The following is a 10428-nucleotide window of genomic DNA, read 5'->3' on the forward strand; positions in this document are numbered from 1 at the left end:
AAAATTTCATGCTTTGTATGTGTTCATATAATTTTTGAAACTTTGATAATCATGTTCATGTTCTTATGAATTTAGAAGATGGTAGGAATTATTTGCTGAATTGTTTAGAATTAATTCTTGATCATTTATGTGTTTTAATGGAGTCCATAATTTGTCCTCAAGTTATGGATATCCAAAGGTCACTTTTCTTTAACACACATTTAAAACACATAAGTTACATGAAAATGAAGAGTCTTCATTTTATGAACCTTTAATTCATAAGTTATGAAATGAAAAGTTTTGGATAGTTACAAAACTTGCCCTCAAGTTTTGTAATTTGTAAAGTTTCACACACTTTAATAAACTTTAATTCCAAACCTTAGAGTTTTAATAGTTAAAATTCAACACTTATACTATTTATAACATTAATGGTTAATTATTATATATATGTATAAGAATAAGTCATTCTACCGTTAGTAGGCCTCATTCATGAAGCCGGTCTATAAGGGGGGGTATAAGGTTGTTGCCTATAAAATGACAACTTAATGGGTGTCCACTCTCACCCAACGCTTCCTTGATCGGTGGAGGGTCGTTAGCCGAACGGGTAGGACAATGACTTTAAATCCTCATTAAAAGTATAATGATTATTATAAAGTAACTAAACTCTTTTTAATTTCCAATCTTAGTTACTTTAGGAAAATGTGAACATGGTGCTAGTCCATGGAATTCACACTTTGTACCTTACCAAGTCGTTGGTGGAGCGTGTGTGGTTAACCGGCACACTAACTTGGACTAGTAAGGATCACGAAGGGTGACTTAATGTTTGTCATAGATCAATGGAGCGTGTGTGGTTAACCGACACATTGATTAGGTGATAATATTAAGGGTACCAAGTGAATTAGCATGGTTATTCACACCTTGTTTTGTGATCCTCGGCATCCCAGTCACAAAACTTGAAGGGCACAATCGAGATTGAAACATGCCATTGAAAAGTTCAATGAATCTCAAAAGAATCTAGGAATTTCAAATCCAATTAAAACCTAATAACTCATTTTGTTTTTCATGGTGGAAATTGGTGAATCGTCATTCACCTACCTTTCAAATATATTATTACTTAGATTACGGCATCCCTCTTCTAAGTATAATATATTGTAATTGGATCCTAGCCTTAATATTACATTTGGGTGTCTTATTAAGGATTCTATATATCTAATCTAAACTTGCTTTCTTCTTTTAGATGTCTTCCAACACTAATGCTTCGGGCTCTAACCCAACTGGTTCTTTCTCTCTCATGAATCTTTGTGGGAGGGTCATCTTTGATGGTTCCAACTTCATGGACTGGATTAGGAACATCAGGATGGTTACTCGTTATGAGGACAAGGAATATGTCCTCGATAAGGAGTTAAAAGAGCTTGATGAGTCTACTGCTACTCCTGAGGGGATCGCTGAATTCAGGACACATGAGAGAGATGCTACTAAGGTGGCATGCATCATGTTGGCCATGATGACAGCCGAGCTCCAAAAGTCATATGAAGACTTCTACCCTTTTGAGATGCACCAAGATCTGATGGAAAGGTACCATCAGAGTGCTCGTCAGGAGTGGTGTGAAATAATCTCCTCCATAATAACAACCCGCATGAAGGACGGTGAATCCGTCACGGCCCACATGCAAAAGATGCAAAGGTATGTTACCTCTACTACTCCTACTCCGACATCTACCCCTGTTTTGGCTATCGGGAAAGGCAAAGGGAAAAAGAGGAAGCACCCTTCGAAGGGTACCAAGGGAAAGTCTCTTGAATGCTCCTCATCAAAGACCAAGAGCGGTTCTGTCACTCTTTCTGCCATTCCCAAGGATGCTGATTGCTACTATTGCCTAGACAAGGGGCACTGGAAGTGAAACTACCCTAAGTACTTGCAGGATCTAAAGGATGGGAAAGTGAAACCCACCCATGTAGGTATTTACACAATATTGTCTAATTACTCATCATATTCTAACTCTTGGGTGCTTGATACAGGATGTGGTATTCACATATGTTCTGATTTGCAGGGCCTAAGAAGAAGTGAGGATGTGGAGCACGGGAAGATAAACTTGATCATGGGGAATAGGAAGCCTTCACCTGTTTCCAAGATTGGAGTTTATACTTTGTTGCTGAATAATGGGTTAAAATTAGATTTGAATAAATGTGTGTACTCGTCTGAAATGGCGAGGATTGTTATTTCCTTTCATGCTTTGTACAAACAAGGTTTTACCTTTTCGTTTGATAATGAATGTGGTGGTATTAATGCTTTCTTTAAAAATGTGTTTTATTTTAAAGCATTACCTTGTGATGGTTTGTATGAAACTGTGTCGATTGTAGACAACATAGGAAATAATGTGTTGTATATTGATTCTTTTACTAGCCTAGATAAAGCATCATTGTGGCATTGTCGTCTTGGACATGTAAACAAGAAACGCATAGGCCAACTCCAAAAGAGTGGAGTCTTGGAGTCATTCGACCTTAAATCGGATGATAGTTGTGAATCTTGTCTACTTGGAAAGATGACAAAATCACCCTTCACTGGAACTTGTGAAAGGGGTGAGGGGTTGTTGGACCTAATACATACTGATGTATGTGTGCCATTCAAAACCGCCACAAGGGATGCTAATCGGTTTTATGTGAATTTTATTGATGATTTTAGTAGATATGGGTATGTCTACTTAATCAAACATAAGTCAGAAACCTTTGAAAGGTTTAAGGAATTTTAACAGGAAGTAGAAAATCAATTGGGCCGGAACATTAAGATGCTTCGATCCGATCAAGGTGGTGAGTATCTTAGTACCGAGTTCCTTTACTATCTTAAGGAGTGTGGGATTGTCTCACTATTGACTCCTCCCAGGACACCACAGCTAAATGGCGTAGCTGAGAGGCGTAATCGAACCTTGTTAGACATGGTTCGCTCTATAATAAGTCGAGCTTTGCTACCAATATATTTTTGGGGGTATGCCTTAGAGACTGCCGCCCATATCCTTAATCTAGTCCCTACAGAGAAGGTTACCAAACATGAGATGTGGACTGGGAAGGTTCCCAATTTAGACCACATCAAGATTTGGGGTTGCGAAGCTTTCGTGAGGCGTGAGACTCATGATAAGCTCGAACCCCGAAGTGAAAGGTGTATTTTCATCGGCTACCCACAGAAATCCTTCGGTTACCTCTTCTACAGACCTAGTGAGAATGTGGTCTTTGTAGCAAGAAGAGGGGTCTTTCGTGAGAGAGAATTTATAAGCCAAGGAGACAGTGGGAGGCAAATTGATCTTGAAGAAATTCAAGAAGCAATTGGTGAAGGAACCTCAGACACTAGCAATCAACCTGAGGAGGAAACTCCTGTTGAGCCAGCTGACAAGTCTGTACCTCCGAGGCGTTCCACACGGGTTAGGAACACACCTTCGTTTTATTATGGCTTTCATATTACTACGGAAGGTGATACGTTTATTAGCGATAGTACACTGGTAAATTTGGATGAATCTAGCAGTGTTAAGGAAACCATGGCAGGCCCGGAGTCTGCTAAATGGAAGGAGGCTATGGACAGCGAGATACAGTCCATGTATGACAATCAAGTTTGGAACTTGGTTGACAATGTACCAGGCCGTAAAACAGTCGGGTGCAAATGGATCTTCAAGAAAAAGACCGACATGGAAGGAAAAGTGCATACTTATAAGGCTCGACTGGTTGCGAAGGGTTTTACTCAGACTCAAGGTATTGATTATGGTGAAACCTTCTCGCCAGTAGCAAATATTAAGTCTATTAGGGTTATGCTAGCCATTCCTGCATTTCATGATTATGAAATATGGAAAATGGATGTCAAAACCGCTTTTCTTAATGGAAAGTTGGCTGAGGATGTGTACATGAATCAGCCAGAGGGTTTTGTCAGTACAGAGTACCCTAATAGAGTATGCAAGCTTGAGAAATCCATTTATGGATTAAAACAAGCATCTCGTAGCTGGAATCTTTGTTTCAATGAGAAGGTCAAAGAGTTTGGCTTCTCGAGAAGTGAAGATGAGTCTTGTGTGTATGTCAGAGCTAGTGGGAGTATAGTTAGCTTCTTGGTACTGTATGAAGATGACATACTACTTATAGGAAATGACATCCCAACCTTGCAGGAGGTTATGTCCTGGCTTGGGAAGTGCTTTGCTATGAAGGACCTAGGGGAAGCTGTCTATATCCTAGGGATAAGGATATTAAGAGAAAGTAGTGAAAGACTAATTGGACTTAGTCAGAATATCTACTTGGATAAGGTGTTGAAAAGGTTCAACATGCAGAATTCAAAGAAAGGAGATTTACCGATCCAAAGCAATACCAAGCTGAGTAAGACTCAGAGTCCGAGTACAGAGGCGGAGATAGCTGAGATGAGCCAATTACCATATGCTTCCGCTGTTGGCTCGATCATGTATGCTATGACTTGTACCCGCCCTGATGTGGCCTTTGCTTTGAGCATGGTCAGCAGGTATCAGGGGAACCCTGGCAAGGCTCATTGGACCACGGTAAAGAACATTCTCAAGTACCTGCAGAGGACTAAGGATTGGATCCTTACCCTTGGTGGGAGTAATGACTTGAGAGTATTAGGGTATAGTGATGCTAGTTAAGACTGATAGGGATAACGTTCGCTCTCAGTCGGGCTGGGTCTTTACCTTAAATGGAGGGGCAATCTCTTGGAAGAGTTCCAAGCAGGAGACGGTGGCTGATTCGACTTGTGAATCAGAGTATATAGCAGCGAGTGAGGCAGCGAAGGAGGCAATATGGCTGAAGAACTTCATCGGAGACCTTGGAGTTGTACCAGCTATTAAGGAGACTATGGAGATTTTTTGTGACAGCAATAGTGCGGTTGCCTTAGCCAAGGAACCAAGAGATCATGGCAGATCCCGACACATTGACAGAAAATATCACTTCATAAGACACAAGATTGAAGAAGGACTCCTCATGGCAAAGAGGGTATTTTCATAAGAGAATCCTGCAGATCCCCTTACGAAGGGACTGACGAGGGTTAAGCATTTCCAGCATGCGAGGCGCATCGGGCTGAGGGACGATATTAGTTTTACAGATTAGATAGCCTTTTCAGAAATTTGTAAAATGTAATCGACGTTTGATGATGAATAAAATTTGTGATTTATTTATGAGTAAAGTGTTACTATCATTGTCAATTATTTACTATTGTTTCAGTTTTGCATGTTTTGACTTCCAGAATAATTAATTTATTTAAACCTCCACAATCGGTCATACGTCGGAAGTAGGTATGAATCAAGATTGTCATGAATTGGGTTTGTAGATGGCTAAATGTGTTTAGACATGGCAATGGTTGCTACAACGTTCATGAGTACTCATAAGTTATGAGTATTGGAATAAACCCACGCTCACTTGTATCACTTCATGGAATTTATCTCGAGTGATCGTGAGATGATAATATCATATAAGTCTTCAAACCTAGAGATATGAGTTGTTACCTATGAGTTGGTTGTGCATTGATTGCACGTAAACGCATCAGTAACTTGATGTTATAAAACGTGTCTTTGTGTACAATTCAACGAGTAGTAGAACAAGCATATGAGTCGAAGTTTATCTGTTCCTTGTAGAAATAAAAGCGATATCTGGGCCCCTCGATGATTTTGTGTTTACCTATGTACCGGGCCCGGTCAGAACTAAGTTGATGTGTTCAGTTAAGTTCTTTGTCAAACAAATCGGAAATCGAGAAACAACTGCCAGACAATAAGCAAGACATAGTTCCATGTGTTTGTCCGGCTGATATCATGAGAACAGAGGATTATATGATCACTTGTCTTAAAATGGCGCTTCATAGTTCAACAGAGTTTTCGAGAGCTACGATTGCTGGTTGGTTCCTGAAGTAATATAGGCAAATAAAGTTATTAGACTTATCCAAGTGGGAGTCTGTTGGATAAGGTGTCTAAGTCCATAACTTATTTGGTATATACTTGACCCGACCCGGCATGGTCCATTTGGGTTGCACTTCACCCGAACTATTTATGGATAATTTTATGAGAGTTATACACATATGTTTATTAATATATTATAAGTTATAATATATTAATATGAAGTCATGTTATTTAATTAGTCTTAGTCTTAAATTAATTATGAATTAATTTAGAGATTAAAATGAAGACTAATTAGATTGTGGGCTATTGGTTTTATATGGTGTGGGCTAACACTCATTTGTTAATGGGCTAGGCTTGTATGGAAGTCCATGGATGATCCATGGAGCTTTTAACCCATGGATCCTTAGAAAATGAAAGGTCATGGGTTATTAGGGTTTCACCCTAACCATGCACACTATATAAGCATGCTTATGTTGCATAAAATAGCCACTAGAGTATTTTTGTTTGTGTGTGGCCGAAAATTGAAAGTGTGTATACACTCTCTCAAAGTTTTCCAAGTGTTTGCGGTGATTTGTGATTTCCATTTGAGGCATTCACACTATTGGTGCTTGGCTCTCAAGCTCCAAGGAATCAAACTCATCAAAAGGTATATAATCTTATCTAATTCTTTTATGTTTAAAAGTACCCCATGCCATGTTAGATAGGTTCTGAACCTTGGAAAATTATTATTTTGCATGTATTTAGACAAACATAGATCCAAGGTTTATTAGGGTTGCATGCACACTTAGGAAGTGTTAGATTGCTTAAAACCCAACAAATAGTTATGGACTTAGACACTAATCCAACAAATGTATGTATGGAGCCGATTTGGGCTTGGAGTTATTATAGGCTCGGGGTTCATATGAACCTGGGGTTTGATACGGACCCGACATGGCTACAAGCTACATAGAGTTATTATAGCCTTATGGTTGATAAAGACCCGGGGGTTGATATGAACCCGACACAGTCACATGGTGTTATATTTGTATATATATGTTGTATACGATATTTTAGGGAACTCACTAATATTTGTGCTCACATGTTTACAATTATGGTTTCAGATACCTTGGGTTCAAAAGGGAAGGGCCTGACTTGATCGCAGCGCATCCACCTATGTCTCTGTAACTTTATAACTTTGGAACTGTACTCTGAAAACTATTTTACTCTGATATACTTTGGAATGATTAGAAAGGATAAATGGTGTTTATGGTTGAAATAAAAATGAAATTTTTACGTTATAATTTTTGGGACATTGGTTTGAGGGATTCGGGCAAACTCTCGAGTGTGACTAAACTCAAACTGAGGAATCGGTAATATTTAAAAAAAACAAATTTCTAAAAAGACTTTTGTAAGAAAAAAGGGTGTGGTGCGTGTAATCAGCCGAGCTCAAGTAAGTGATTCCCATAATACCTATATATGTTGATATGTTATATGATATGAATGTTTGCATGCTAGGATAAGGCTTAAGATACTTTCAAAAATTGCATGATAGATTGGCTTGATATGTGATGCCTTGTAGCATAGGAAGCATTGGATACTATGTTAGACTAGGAATATGTATTGGTAACAATAATTGTTATGTGTATGCTTTAAAAATTGTATACGGTTAGGATCCTATAGCCCTAGAATGACTGGTGTGGCATTATTTCCTATTCCTTGTCTGGTTGTGGTCCTAGGGAAGAGTCTTTCATTTGACGGTCTAATTGATCCTTTATTGTGTATAATTTTCATGCATAAGGTAACCGACAGTGAGAGTGGAAGTTCCTAGGATAGGTTGTAGTAAGTAAGCTTGGGATGTTATTTGTTTGTTCTATAGCTTGGAGTGTCACTGCATGGATGCTGCTTGATTTGTGATTTGTGGTACTCTTAGTGAGGTGAGTTAATTATTAATGAATATGTTAAGTCACATGTTGCAAAGATTAAATAATCTCAGAGTGACAGATTTGACTCTATGTGTAACTCTTGTTTGACTCTAACCGTTGTAAGGTTGAGTCCTTTAAACGAAGGATTATCTAAGCTTTATGGCATGTGATTGTATTCATGAAGTAGTTAGCTGAAATTAGTGGAGGTTCTTCAACAGCTGATGGCAGGGTGAGGTTGGAACCTAGGAGAGGCTAGGAAGTGCTTTAGTGGATTTTTTTGTGATTTTTATCTGGTACTTGGAGTACCAATTTGAGAAGGTGACTTAGAGGATTTGGAAAACTCTTGAAGAAAGTATGGGTAGGTGTGGAAGGTAGTATTGAGCCCGTACTTATGAAACAACATGATCCATACTCGAATCGAGGGGGAGTCACGAAGAATATAGAAAGCTTGTGGGATGAGGATCCTTTGAGTATGTTCTAATTATTGTATGGTTTCTTATCAGTATGGTAATGAGTACCCGATTCGAAGAGAGTCTTGATGATAACAGGGAGCTTGTAGTATGTAGGCGATTCTTCAAGTGTTTTCTAATGGTTTTATAGTTTAACTTTAGTACGGTGACCACTCGAGGAGGTTCTGGTGAGGGATTAGGTTCCAGTGATGGTTCGGGTTCGGGCTCTGGAGCTGGAGTCTTGGACGATATGATGCGGGAGTTTATTTCATCAGAAATTACACACATTATTTTAGATCAGACTCCTATGATCTTTGGTATGATCAAGGAGGGGTTTTAGAGGTTCTGGATGAACGTTTGGATGTACGTTTAGGGACATTCCATACCAAGATGTTGGGGTGCGGCAGGGGCTCATAATCTCACATTTTAGGAGTTTCGTGCATGTGGGGCTCCCGAGTTCTTCAGAGTGAGGGACCTCATTGTTAGCAGGAGATGGATCACATAGATTGAGAGCACTCAGATGACGAGTTTCTATCCCAAGGTGTCGAAGGTAAGATTTGCAGCAGGATGGTTAAGAGACCAACCACATGATTTGTGGTTTGAGGTACGCCATGCTCTGGGAGCACCAACTATTAGGGTTATGACATGCCGAATTTTGTGCTAATTTTAGTGCTGAGTTTGCACCAGCCATCGAGGTGCAGCAGTTGGCAAGCGAGTTTCAGGACCTTCGTCGTATAGCAAAAACTCTGACAGAGATCACTGCTAGATTCAGGGAGATGGCTTTGATGGTTCTGCAGTATGTAGTGGACAAGGAAATGAAGAAGACACGGTATCATAATATGCTTCGAGAGGATATTCAGAAGTTCTCTAGAGTTTCTGCTTGACGGACATTGGAGGATATGATCAGCAGGAATAGGAGATCGACTTGGAGACCTCGGGGAAGAAGAAGTCGGTTTAGGTTCAGGTATTGGAAGGCTCGGCGAAGAAGCCCAAGACTAGTGATTCATGATCGAGTGGCCAGGGTCGGGGTCGTTATGCCGAGTATGGAAGGACTCGTGAGGGGAACTGTCGTAAGACAGGTTAAGTTTGTTCATTTGCAGTCTGGATGGTCATTTTAACAGAGATTTTCTGCGGGGTTTGGGTCCGATTTGTTCTCACTACAACCAGGTGGGCCAAAAGAAGACTGATTGTCCGAGGTTGACGAGTGGAGCAGTGGGGGCAGTTGCGCCATCTTCATTGAGGATTACTGATGCGCATAAGGGTATGGATGAGGCTCCAACAGTGAGGGGCCGAGCTTTTCAGTTGCAGACCGTGGAGAATCGAGCTCCACCAGGTGTTGAGGAGTGTAATGTATTCATATTTCCTATGCTTTTGTTTTGTACTTAGGATCCTAGATTGGAATATTTGAAAGATTATGTTTGATTATCGGGGAATGGTAGCACCTTGTGGTTGATTGGTTATTTTCTTTTATAATTTTATTTGGAATTTTATTTTATGCCATTTTGCATATCGAAAGTTTTGGTCAATGTTTGTTTATGGTTAGATCAGTGAACTTCTTCTCGTTATTAGTTAAGTTTATTAAAGGGTTCTGGAAATCATATTGGATGTCTTAAACTTTTCTTCAAGCATTATGTTGTGCGTGATCAACTCAAAATAGGAGTTCATGGGACGTTCAGGAAAGGAATCGAAGTTTCTACATGATTAGGATGATGCTGAGTGTTAATGGGAAGATTGTTGGTTGGGCGAGTGATTAAATGGTCATTAGGATAAGAATACTAGTTAAACCCAAGTGAGGGGTAATCACCTGGGGTGGAGAGATTAGTGTTAGTGTGAAACGAATTGGAGTTTTTACACATGTCAAGGAATGGGGTTAGAGCATTTTATGGGTTGTCAGGATTCTTGCGGTCGGGAGGAATCCAAGATTTGTGTCGATTGATCGAGAGGTTTGGATAAATGAATGGTAGGTTTGTATTAACCGGTAGGGACAGTTAACTTGATCGGGTACAGTTAGACTAGTGAGAGAATTGTTGAGAATCAGTTTTAGAAGGGTAATTAGGGAAGGATAGTTACCCATGGTCATGATAAATGGCAAGGTTACATGGAGGTTATGTCTCGGGATCGTATGTAGTTTAGGTTGGATAGCCTGAGAACTCTTGATCTAATACATGTTTGTGATGATCATGTATGATTGTTTGCTCTAACACAGGCCATCTGTTTGATCGTTTATCCGAACCCA

This window comes from Lactuca serriola, chromosome 5 (assembly GCF_051521515.1).
Source record: "Lactuca serriola cultivar US96UC23 chromosome 5, Lser_US96UC23_V15, whole genome shotgun sequence".
Taxonomy (NCBI): domain Eukaryota; kingdom Viridiplantae; phylum Streptophyta; class Magnoliopsida; order Asterales; family Asteraceae; genus Lactuca; species Lactuca serriola.